Below are 12,883 nucleotides of genomic sequence, written 5' to 3'. Positions count from 1 at the left end.
CCTAGACCCGCCTCAGAGGTGCCTTTCACTCAGGACAACGCGAGACCTTCACTCAAGCAAAACAATTGGTTGAAAGATGGAAATTGTAGTTCTGCCCACTGTCTCCTCAGATCCCTGATTGGTCTTCTAGAGGAGAAGGCGGCTAACGTCAACGAGTTCCCTGGTTGCCCATTGGGGAGCAATGCGGAAGTGCCGGCGCGCGGGCGTTGGCGCGGGCGTTCGAACCGGCGCTTGGCGGCGTTGCCATAGGGATGAGGCCTGGCCGCCACCTCAAGCTCGTGAGTTGATGAGTTATCTCTGTCGCCGGCCTTGGAGCTACCTCCTGTCGGCGTCGTCTTCCCCTGTTCTTAGACAGGGCTGATCGTGGAGGAAGTTGGAAACCTCCGAGGTGAGAAGGGGTGGGGTAGAACCGGGACGGGTTAGGCCTGGTCGGAAGCCTTGGCGCCGGCCGCACGAGAGAGGGTGCGCAGGACGCCCGCCGAGCGCAGGAAGAGGCCGGCGGTTGTGAGGGGACTGGGAGTTGGCCCCTCCGGATTGTCCGATTGCTTACCCACTCTCCTACCCTTCATCCCCACAGCTCTCCCCCTTTCTTCAGCGATTATCTTGACCGCCGCTTGTCCCATGAAGCATTTTGTGAGTCTCGAAGTTCCGCTTTTGAACCCATAGGCCTGATTGGAACCTCTCTTAGAGCGCTTCTATTCCTCCTTGAATTATTTGTGTACTTCTGCGCACCCCATTCTCCTCCCTTCTCCCATGTAATTCTGAGGTCTTTAAGGCAAGGTAAGCATCTTTCACAGTGTCTTACACAAACAGGCATACCTCGGAGATATTGCGGGTTTGGTTCCAGACCACCGTGATAGGAGTATGGCAATAAAGCGAGCAGTCGTTTTATTGGTGGAGGGTCTTACCTTCAATTTGTATGAAACGCAACACCTGTGAAGCGCAATAAAACGAGGTATGCCTGTTGTAGATTTTTTTCAGGAAATGAGTTGAATTTAATTCACCACAGCTAGACTGGATTCCCCTCTATGCCCTGTCCCTTTTTGCCACCCACACAGATTATATTTTATTTTTGTTGGAGTATGGGGTGGAAACCCTAATCTCATATGCAAAATAACTTGACATTTCACGGTTGGCCTTTCCCTTTGTAAAAGAGAAAACTTGCTACAACCCTTCCCGCATTGTGGCTTTTAGTATTGGTCTCCCAGTGCTTTTATTAGTCTTTGCTTAAAACAAATCATTTTGTTGTTGCTGTATGCCAAGAGAATTTATCTCAGTTTCTTAGTGACCCACAGCTATTGTCACATTTTAAGTGTGTTTTGGAAAATGCTTTTCTCCTTTACATTTGTATTCTGCTTGTAGTCTCTCTAGGTACTTGAATGCATTTCATAACTGTTCTGGTAGCCTAACCATTCCCCAGGTGTCCATGATAGAATTGCACTACTAAAACTTTCATTGCTAACTCGTAAGACAATACATACCCAATCTGCATTGTTGATGATTCTTATATCAAAAATCATAGCTCAATGAAAACTTGAATGAAGGGAATGAAAAAGTCTGGTATAGTAGCTGTGTTCTTACTACTCTCTTATAAAAGTTTGAACACTACCTTATAGCTAAACAGCAGGTCTGTGACATGTAATGGAAACCAGACTGGGGATTCAGGGTTTGGTCTTGGCTCTGTCTCTAGCTCACTCATTGTGCCTGGCTTTGCAAGTCATTCAGCCCCTTTAAACCTTACTTTTTCCATCTGGAAAGTCAAAGGATTGAATTCGATTAGCATTCCTGTGGCTCTATGATCAATTTAATCAAGCAGTTGATGTCAGGTAGACATACAGTCAGCCTTCTAAAGACCACACAGGTGGAAGTAATAGTTACCATTTATTGAGCATTTATCAAAGGCTTTATATAAATATTACATTTTTCTTAGCATAGTACAATCATGTGCTGTTCACATAGCATTTCATTAAAAACTTGTAGTTAATGAAAATCTTTAGCTCTTCATAGTATGTATGTCCTTGGGGCAAACTAGGGCATGATCTGATCCTCTCATATTCCAGTTCAGGTAGCAGTTTTCAGCAGAAACAGCAGTTTCTTTCTCTGGGCTGCAATTTATTGTTTGTAAAGTAAGGGGTTGAACTCGTCTCAGATCCCTTACAGATTAATTGATTTATTAATCAAGTTTCCTGTGCTGACTCAGCAAACCTGTTCATAATTTGTGCCGAGTAGATCCACAAGAAATTTTGTTAAATGAATAATAGAGTTCTACTTCTCATACTTTGAGTATTGTGGTCATTGTATACTTCCCAAGTTATTGTCTCAAGGATTTTGATGTTCATATTTTATTAAATAAGAATTTTCCATAGGCCTAAACTAATAATAATAAAAGGTACTATTTGTATTAGAAAAACCCAGTTTCCCGCTAGTATTTCTTTTTCCTGTGTAGGGAAAAACCAGTTCTTTCCCTCCTGTGCTTCTCCTTTATTACTCACATAGAACACTTCACTTATGACTCTCCTGGTCACAAAATACATGGGGATTTTTCCTCCACCAAACAATTCTGTGACACCAGCTGTATGGTCTACAATTTAACTCAGTCTGGAGCTATCTGGAGATACTGTCAGAGTCCATAGGTTACGGGCTCAGTCGCACAAGACTGCTCCCATACCACTTCAGATGACAATCACAAATAGTAGGTTCTCAGGTTACCCATAACTTCTGTCCGATTTGGCTACAAATTGGAGGTTCCCATGAACCCCTGCTTGGGTTCAATTAATTTGCTAGCGCAGCTCACAGAACTCAAGGAAACACTTATGTTTACCAGTTTATTAAAGATTATGATAAAGGATACAAATGAACAGCCAGATGAAGCTACATAGGGTGAGGTCTGGGAGGGTCCCAAGCACAGGAGCTTCTGTGTCCCTGGACTTGGGGTGTATCACCCGTGCTGTGTAGATGTGTTCACCAAACTGGAAGCTCTCTGAACCTCATACGTTTGGGATTTTCATAGAGGTTTCATCACATAGGCATGATCAACTACTAGCACCGTTTCCAGCCCCTTTCCTCTCTATGGAGAAGTAGGGAGGTAAGGCTGAAAATTCCAAGCTTCTAATTATGGCTCAGTCTTTCTGGTGACCAGCTCCCATCCAGGAGTCCACGCAGAGTCCCCTCAGAACAAAAGATGCTCACTTAGGAATTTACAAGGGTTTTAGGAGCCCAGGGTCAGGGATAGAATCAAAAATCAAATATTAGAACAAGAGATGCTCCTCGTGCTCTTATCACTTAGGAAATGACAAGGGTTTTTAGGAGCTCTGTGCTAGGAACCAGGGACAAAGACCAATATATTAAATATGTTCTATGATCTCACACCATTTTATTGTTGAGTGCTTATGTGTCAGGCATTGCATTTAGCATTTTATTTACATTATCCCAATTAATCCTCACAGAAGCAAACATCTTTTCCAAGTGTTTTTTGTCTGTTTAACTGCAGTAGCTTCCTAAATGATATCCCTCCTTCCATGTTTGCCCACCATCTAGAATCCATTCCCCACAGAACTAGGAGAGTGATCCTTAAAGATCATGTCCTTTCCCCACTGAAAATCTTCCAATAACTTCCTGTTTCACTTTAAATTAAAATCAAGACATATTTATGTGGCCCTATAGACCCTACATAATCTGGCCTTATCTCATACTACTCTCCCTCTCACCTACTGTGCTAGAACCAAATTGGCCTCTTGATTGCTTGATCATGCCAAGCCCATTTTCACCTTAGGGTCAATGTGCTCCCCTGGAATGCTCTTCCTCCTGATGTTTACATGAATGACTCCTTTGTATTATTTCAGATTTCACAAATGTTCCCCTCCGAATGAGGCCTTTTCTGATCATCCAATATGAAGTAGACCCTTCACCCTGTTTTATTTTTTCATAGCACTTATCACTATCTGAAATTATCTTATTTGACTATTATCTTCTCCCACTAGAATAATAGCATGTTGAAGGCAGTGACCTTATCTGTTTTGTACACTGCTGTATCCTGTATGTCTAGAAGAGGGTTTAGTTCATAAAAGGCCCTCAAAAAATATTTCTTGAATGACTGGATGAAAGATTCTTTTTTTTTCTATTGGGGAATATTGGGGAACAGGGTGTTTCTCCAGGGCTCATCAGCTCCAAGTCGTTGTCCTTCAATCTAGTTGTGGAGGGCACAGCTCAGCTCCAAGTACAGCCTCCGTTTTTCAATCTTAGTTGCAGGGGGCACAGCCCACCATCCCATGCAGGAATTGAACCAGCAACCTTGTTGTTGAGATCTCGCGCTCTAACCAACTGAGCCGTTGGGCCGCCCGTCCGGCAGCTCAGCGGCAGCTCGTTGTCTTCAATCCAGTTGTGGAGGGCACAGCTCAGTGGCCCATGTGGGAATCGAACCAGCAACCCTGTTCAGAGCTGGCGCTCTAACCAGATGAGCCATCTGGCCGCCCCTGGATGAAAGATTCTTGTTGGAATTGTGAGCATAGCAGTTCGTTTGAGTAGTACAACCTTGTTTCATTTTGTTGCCCAATAGCAGTGAGTCGGGGCACCACCAACCCTGCCAGATTTTCCTGAGCAATCAAATTACCCTGATACAAAAGTTTCTACCAACCTATGACTAAAAGTGGTATCAAATGCTTTTGTATAGTTTTTAAAATAGTGTAGGGATATTTATTCATTTATTCATTAAATAATTATTGAATATTATTTCCAGACACTTTTAGATACTGGGGATAGAGAGATTAATAAGACACATTCTTTGACCACAAAATCACATTCTAGTGAAGGATTTTAAATAGATACGAACAATTTCTACAGAATATAACTGCATTGACAGATATGGAAAAGGTATAAGAACACAGAAGGGACATATAGCCACATCTGGGGAGCTCAGAAAAGACCTCATTTGTGTTTCAATCAATGGGTAAAAGATAGACAAGTAAAATGAGTACTTTTGGGTATAGCTTCCATGATTGGTATCCTAAAATCCACATCTAGCCTTAAGGATTCCATCAAGTATCATACAGTGTCATTCCTTAAGAGCACAATGTAAATAAATGCACCGCTAAATAAAAGCATCTAAGAAGTTGACTAAACTGGCGAGAGAGGAGAAAGGGCTGGACTGTAGAACACTATGTAGGACATGCTGCGGAGCTTCGGCTTGCTCCTGTAGGTAGGTGATGCGATGCCACTGAAGGGTTTTAAATAAGGGAGCAGTATGGTCATAATTGAGCTTTTGAAAGAATGACCTGGCTCTGTAGTGTAGAGGACGGTTTGGAGGGGCAAAGCCACAGGGAGGAAGAGCAGTTAAGAGTCGTGTCATGATCTAGGTGAAAGACAGTGGGGCTGAGCCACCAAGGCTGTGGTGGTAGGAATGAGGAGAGTCGAGGGGAAATGTGACAAATATTTAGGAGATTAAATTGACTAGACACCTGTTGGTTAGATTTGGGATTAAAGGGAGAGGCAGGAGTCCGGGATGCTTCCCAGTTTAGCTCTGAGTGACTGAATGGATGGTATTGTCACCCCCCCACACACACCCACCCCCAAGGAGCAGAAAGGTGGAGGGGGGCAGATTTTGTGGGGAGGTTATGAGTTTGGTTATTGACAAGTACTTCAAATGCTCAATTGTGCGGACATTCTTCTAGTAATTCCTGCTTTTTTTTTTGCTGCAAGAGATTGTCAGTTTTATTGAGGCAAACTAAAGTTACACGGGAATTCTCGAAGTACTCTGTTAATACTGTACAATATCTAGGCCAAAAAGACTGTTGAGATTTCACCAGCAATGAGGAGCTGTGTTTATTATAGTCTTTTAAATTAGTCACCTGCTTATGTTTTGATTTGATTAGATAAAAAATAATGGTATAATACAGTCCAACATATGGCTATCTGATCACTTTCCAAAACAAATTTATATAGTTTGTTTTTAATAAGTTATGCTTTGGTGTCTTTTCATTTGTAAAAGGCAAGTGATGATAATTGCCATCTATCATAACAGGTCTTGGAAGATTAATCAAGTAGCACAAATAATTACATATTAATAATTTAGATTCCAGTTAATGGAATTATTGTTTTAATTGTTCTTTGTTTTCTTAGCATCACTCCTTTAAAATAATTCCTTGTGCCACTGTGGCAACAGTGCCCAAAAGGATGTAACTCTGAGTAAAAGAATCTGTGTCATCTTAACAATTTATAAAAAGTGATTGTCATAGTTGTTTTCCAGTTAAACACATGAGATATATTTTGTTGAAAGTCTTTTATAACTGCAAAATGGCAAAAAATCTGCAAATGATAACTTCTACAATTGAGTTAGACCAAGATTTTAAAAATAAAGCATTGAATTGAACCCATCATTCATTATTACCTGTTCCTGGGAAGTCTTTCAAAATTAAACCTCTCCATTTAGAGAGTATTATTTGCACTGTTTTAAGATAATTGGGTTCAACGATTCTATTGTGTTTATCTTTAGGTGATTCCTCCCATGCTTTTCACGGACCTTAGAAACAACCCAATGGGGCTCTTGAAAAGAATTGCAGTAATTGCACAGCATTAACTACTTAACAGCAAACAGACTTCAAACTTTTTTTTAGTTATAAAAAAAAAACAATCTCTCAAAAACTACTGTTGGGTATAACTTCCATGACTTGTATTCTAAAATCCACATCTAGCCTTAAGGATTCCATTAAGTGTCATGCAGTCTCATTCCTATGCAGTTGTTGTTTTAAGCAGTTGTCGAAGTATCACTTGCTTCTGTTGAGATCAGTAGTCTATAGATAGAATAATCCCCAGAGTTTGAAATAACTAATTCCCTTGTTGGGGAAAAAGTAAATACTGTATTATTCATTTTTTAATCTCCCACTGATAAGACTGAATTCTGGTGTCCTTAATTAGGGACCTTATGCTTAACATGGGGTACAGAAACATTTTAATGAAAATTGATGGAGAATGTTGGTTTTGTATTGTATCCATTTCTAATGGTAGAGTGGGCCTGATGACTTTGTTAGTAATCCCTTAAAAAGTGATCATTATGAGTGGTTAGATGGGGGCTGGATGGATTGGGGGTTTAGTGAAGATAATCTACTTAACTGGCCCTTTGTTTTCTTTTTCTAGAGAACCGTATGTCCTGTGCCATAAAGAACTTTTTCTCGAACATAATAGAATCATATTTAGAAATAGATACTATCCTTTTACATTTCATAAATGTAACTTGCTAAAAGTGCCTTTAAAAAAGCTTTTCCATGCAGAAATGTTTATTTTAAAATTTAATGGTGATTTAAAGAACTTTTGTAAGCTGTGTTTGTTAGGTTCAATCTAGGATTCGTTACATGTAAGTTCTGTTTACTGTGTGGCTGTATTTTTTAATTCCTAACAAATGATCTGGTTATTTCTGGCATTTGTGAACTTTTAGTTATTTCAAGAGTTGCTCAGCATAAATAATTTGAATTTTATTGTTGAATGGAATTTTTTAAAATTTGGAAACGTGAATTATTTCTGTAATAATTTTGAATATTTTTTTTAAAAGGCCATGAACACAAATGTTTTCAACTACTGTAAAAGTTACCTAAAGCCACATTTTACTTTCCTCTTCTCTGTATTCTTTGTAATAGAAATAAATACACCTTTAAAGAGAACTGTTTAACCATTATACAAATAACAAAGATTATTTTATACTGTGAAATCCACGTACAATTGAGTCAAGCTTTTTTTTTTTTAACAAGTTTCTTTTATTTAAAATAAGGATAGGTTTTCTAAGCATCTTAAAATGAAATAGGCCATAAAGAAGAAAGAAATCTTACCATTTGCAACAACATGGATGGACCTAGAGAACATTATGTTAAGTGAAATAAGTCAGAAAGAGAAAGACAAATACCATATGATCTCACTTATATGCGGAATCTAAAGAAAAGAATAAGTGAATGAACTAATCAGAAACAGTTTTGGAAACATGGAGGAAAAACAGAGGGTTGCTAGAGGGGTCGGGGGTGGGGATAAGGGGAAGGTGAGAGGTTTTGGGAACGTACAGAGGGATAGTGGATGGGGGAGGGGGGTTCACACAGTGTGAGGGATATAAATGATAAACGTCTAAGTTTTGCTTTGTCTTCTGCACCTGAAACTAATTTTAAAAAAAATTAAAATTAAAAAAAAAAATGAAATAGGCTTTGGTTTATGCATTGTTAGGCTTGTATTGAATTACTTTTTCAAAATGATGGCCGTCATGTCACCTAGAATGTGTTCATTATGCCCTACTAATTTATCCAATAGAGCTCTTGAGATATTCATTCTCAGTTTGAAGAGTCTAAAAAAGTATTCACCATGTGCATTCTTGAGAACTCTTAACCACAGCTCAAGTTTCTATAGAAAATTTCAATACATTTTCTCAATTTCTTCCATGGTTAATTTTGTTTTTGATAAGTATAGAAGCAAATGTTTTAGGGGAAGAGATTTTCCCTTTTAGATGGTAGTGTAACATGTAAAATTTAATGGTCCAAAGTTTCTTTTTGGAGTGGTAGAAGTGTTCTAAAATTGGATTGTGGTGATGTTTGCACAACTCTGAATATACTAAAACTATTGAATTGTATACTTTAAGTTGGCATGTTGTTAAAATTTAATGATGTCCTAGAGGGATTTATTGACCCTTTTTTCCCAGGTCCTCTTTGATAATTGAAGTATTTGGGATGTCACGTGAATTTGAGAAACTGAAAATAACTTGGATGCTTTAGAACTCAAGCAGTTTTTCTGATTGGCAAGGAATATATAGGTTTTAGATTTAGATTTTATAATTCTTTTATAGTGATCAAAAACTTTTATTAGAAATGATTAATCTGGACAATTATACAAGCAGGCGACATCAGATTCTATTTTCTTCAAGTTTTTTGAAATTATAATACCTGCTCCTGGGTTCATGTTAGTGAATTGTCTTCCCCTAAAAGTAGAAGATAAAACCCTTGTAGCAAAAACATCCTATCTACCCATGGGATTGCTTCAAACATTTTTTTTTTTTTATTAAATTTATTGGGGTGACAATTGTTAGTAAAATTACATAGATTTCAGGTGTACAATTCTGTATTACATCATCTATAAATCCCATTGTGTGTTCATCACCCAGAGTCAGTTCTCCTTCCATCACCATATATTCGATCCCCCTTACCCTCATCTCCCACCCCCCACCCCCCACCCCCCTTACCCTCTGAAACATTTTTTTTTTTAATAAAGAATCCTTTATCCAAGTCATTGACTCTCTATGTACGAATATATTTGTTTTACTAACTCCTTGTTTTTCTCAGGTTGACATAAAAAAAATTAAACTGATTTAAGAAATTTCTTTACTAGCAGATGTCATTTAGGTCAGTGAAAAAATAGCTATGAAAAACAGACTGATCATTTTAACTGTTTCCAAAGGCCTAAGAAAGAAAATCACACAAAGTGGATTTTACACAGTGGGAAATCGCTTTAGTCTCCATATATCATACAGATTTAAAATAACAATGACACTATATAATTTTGTGAGAGATTCTAGAAAATACAACACATGTGTAGTGATAGAAAGCAGGTCAGTGATTACCTGGGGCCAAGGGTGGAGGACAGGATTGACCGCTAAGGGGTATTAGGAACTTTTAGAGGTGATTGATGGGACTGTCTTTTTTTTTTTTTAAGATTTTATTGGGGAAGGGGAACAGGACTTTATTGGGGGAACAGTGTGTACTTCCAGGACTTTTTTTCCAAGTCAAGTTGTTGTCCTTTCAGTGTTAGTTGTGGAGGGCACAGCTCAGCTCCAGGTCCAGTTGCCGTTTCTAGTTGCAGGGGGCACAGCCCACCATCCCTTGCGGTAGTCGAACTGGCAACCTTATGGTTGAGAGGATGCGCTCCAACCAACTGAGCCATCTGGGGCTGCAGCTCAGCTCGAGGTGCCCTGTTCAATCTTAGTTGCAGGGGGCGCTGCCCACAATCCCTTGCGGGACATGAGGAATCGAACTGGCAACCTTGTGGTTGAGAGCCCACTGGCCCATGTGGGAATCTAACTGGCAGCCTTCGGAGTTTAGGAGTATGGAGCTCTAACCGCCTGAGCCACCAGGCCGGCCTGGGACTGTCTTGATTGTATTTTGATTGATGTGGGTAAATATTTGTCAAGACTCATATAACTGTACACTTAAAATGGGTCTAGTTTATTACATATAAATTATATTTCAGTAAAGTTGATTAAAAGAAAATTAAAACTAAACATACACATGACACATTTGTATCAAGTGTTGATATGTAACATCATCTACTATCTCCACATTATCTATAGTAATGAGGCGTGTATGTCAACTATTTATGCCAATGAAGGAGAGAAAAGCACTTGTACAATTGTCATTATTGAAAAGTTTTAAGTTAGAAGCCTACACATAGTGTTGCTATTATAATTAATATATCTTGCAAATATAATACATGCACTTCAGTATTTCTGATCCCTTATCTTTTGATTCTGTTATGTATTCTGCTTTTTATCAGTCAAATATGGCAGATCCTTGAATAACATCGTTTCATTGTAACAATGAGATACCAGAGGAATTTAACTTGTTTTTATCAATTAGCCTATTGTAAAACTGGTTTTATTATACATCATTTTGCTTAGTTACAGAACCTATCAATGATGTTAAGGGAGGACTTACTGTAATAGAAACCATCTTTTAATAGTGTTAAAAGTTTTTCATTAAAAAACGTTTTTCATATTAGTTTTACATAAATATCTCACTGCATCTTTGAGCTAGGAAAATGAAAGTCAGAGAAACTAAGTGACTTTGCCCAAGGTTATACAGCTAAATGACGTGAGAGTTACCTGATTCCAAGTTCAGTTTCAGGCAGTTTTGGTGGGTAGAGTTAAATAGATTAGGTAGATAAATGGAGAGTTTTAGGGAACATGTTAAATACTTGAATCTTATCCACATCCTTGAATGTGAATAAACTTCCTTAGTTGTACATAAAGTTGCATGTATTCCTCTTCCGGTTTATTTTCTCTGCCACCAGGATAAGAAAATTTGAATTTCTTCTGCCAACTGGATTTCTTCCAAGACTATTTCTGATTGTTATCCCAAACAGCTGAGACCCTGCAGTCTCTGGGTTTGTCACAAAGGAGAACTCTGCACACTTGTGGCATTGAATGTGAGTGGGCCCTACATATAAAAACCTGCCCATCTGTTCCCCCGTTGGATTTTGCTGATTTACAGGACATTTTCCTGGTGGTGGCAGCTGTGAGAGATTCAGTACCGCAGCACAGATCTGTAGGAGGCAGCCAGCCTGCTGAGCAGAGCAGGTTAGATTGTAGGCCACCTAGGGGAGCTGGTAGTGGGGCTGTATTTGCAGCTACTTCTGAAAGAGTCAGCCTGGAATATTGGAAAGAACATGGGACTAGTCATGAGAAAACCTAAGTTCCAGTCTTAGAACTGTCACTTGAGAGCTGTGTTAACCTTGGGCAACTCACTGATTCATTCTGATCTTTCTCCTAAGTGAAGTGTGTGTGTGTGTGTGATATGTACATTATGAATAAATCTCAAAATCTTTATGCTAACTGAAAAAAGCCAGATAACAAAAGAGAATATATGGTACCATTCCATTTATATTAAACTTTTAGAAAATGCAAACTGATACAACCACAGGAAGCAGATCAATGGTTGCCTAGGTCCAGGAGCAGAAGGAAGGATGGAATGTAAAGAGGCGTGAGGAATCTTTTGAGGGTGATGGAAATATTCTGTATTTTAATTGTGGTGGTGGTTTTAAAGGTGTATATAACTGTCAAAACTCATGTAATTGCACACTGTTGTGCACCCCCCCAAAAAAAAAAGGGGGATTCGAACGATGTTTCAGAGCTTAATAAGAAAGAACATTTAAATAGACTTATGTTATTTTCCATGGATACAGGAGGGGAGAAAGGCAGCACAGACACGTATTTGTGTTACGTATTTGTAGGCTATGTATTTGCCCTCTTTGCTCTAGGTTACCCAGTAAAATTATAGCTAAGATAGTAGGGATGCTCAAACACTAATTGAAATCAACAGTCATTAACTTTGACCTCTAACTCTTCCTTTACCCATCTGTCATTTTTATCTGAATCTTTATGAACTAGTAGTGGTAGAGGACATTTGAGGTCAGACTGATTTCTTAAAATATTTGAAATACTTAATTTACTACACATTTTGGCCCTGTATTCCATTTGATTGTTCTGCTTAGTGCTTATTATATCCTATCACCTTTATGTTGAGGAACTCCATTTACATCCTTATAGTCACAGTGTTAAATTCTTAACTCTAATGTGTAAGGAGGGACACAAGAAATAAAACAAATGAGTTGACATCCCCTCAGTCCCTAGTGTCTCATCCTGTATTTTATTAATGGTTGTAAATGCTTCAAAGTCTTTCTTTAATAAGTCCTTCTAGAAGCGACAACTAATGGTTTGGAGTTGACACCAAAGTTGACAATTGAGCTAGAAAAATTGTTCAGTAACTCAAATATGAAGTTAGTAGTGACCTTTCTGGACTAGCTGTTTGTGTCTGTGTAGAGCTGTTTGTGATTTCCAAAGGGAAAAGAAGGGCCAGTATGGTTGTGCTCATTCTTTCCCTCTTTCCCTGAGGCCCAGGCCCTCTCTGCTTTCTCTATCCTTTCTTGCTGGGAATGCATAAACCTTAGCTGGATGTGGGACAATGGGCAGCTACTTCTAAAACAGACACACATTTCTTGGAGGAAAGCCAATTTTAGGTTTTGGCCAGAAAATATAGATGAAGGTGTCAAAGACTAAGACAATTGATTGGAACACATGAAATACATTTTAAAAACCTATGAGTTAATAATGAATTTGAGAGCGGCCAGGTGGTTCAGGTGGTTGCATTCC

General features: G+C 38.8%; 1 protein-coding gene across 2 annotated transcripts in view; it reads left to right on the top strand.

Moving 5' to 3' along the window:
- KIF24 (kinesin family member 24) overlaps positions 1–12,883 on the top strand; it is a 55,945-nt gene continuing 43,062 nt past the window's right edge. Inside the window, exons 1-2 of one of the 2 annotated variants that reach the window (XM_074330651.1) lie at positions 1–388; positions 578–780. The gene's annotated coding sequence lies outside the window, so the exon portion shown is untranslated. The remainder of the gene's footprint in view (positions 389–577; positions 781–12,883) is intronic. The other variant, XM_019734378.2, reaches the window with a different exon arrangement.

Source organism: Rhinolophus sinicus, linkage group LG04 (genome assembly GCF_036562045.2).
Source record: "Rhinolophus sinicus isolate RSC01 linkage group LG04, ASM3656204v1, whole genome shotgun sequence".
NCBI classification, from domain to species: Eukaryota; Metazoa; Chordata; class Mammalia; order Chiroptera; family Rhinolophidae; genus Rhinolophus; species Rhinolophus sinicus.
Note: the sequence above shows the minus strand (reverse complement) of the source record. Positions and strands in the feature narration are given on the sequence as shown.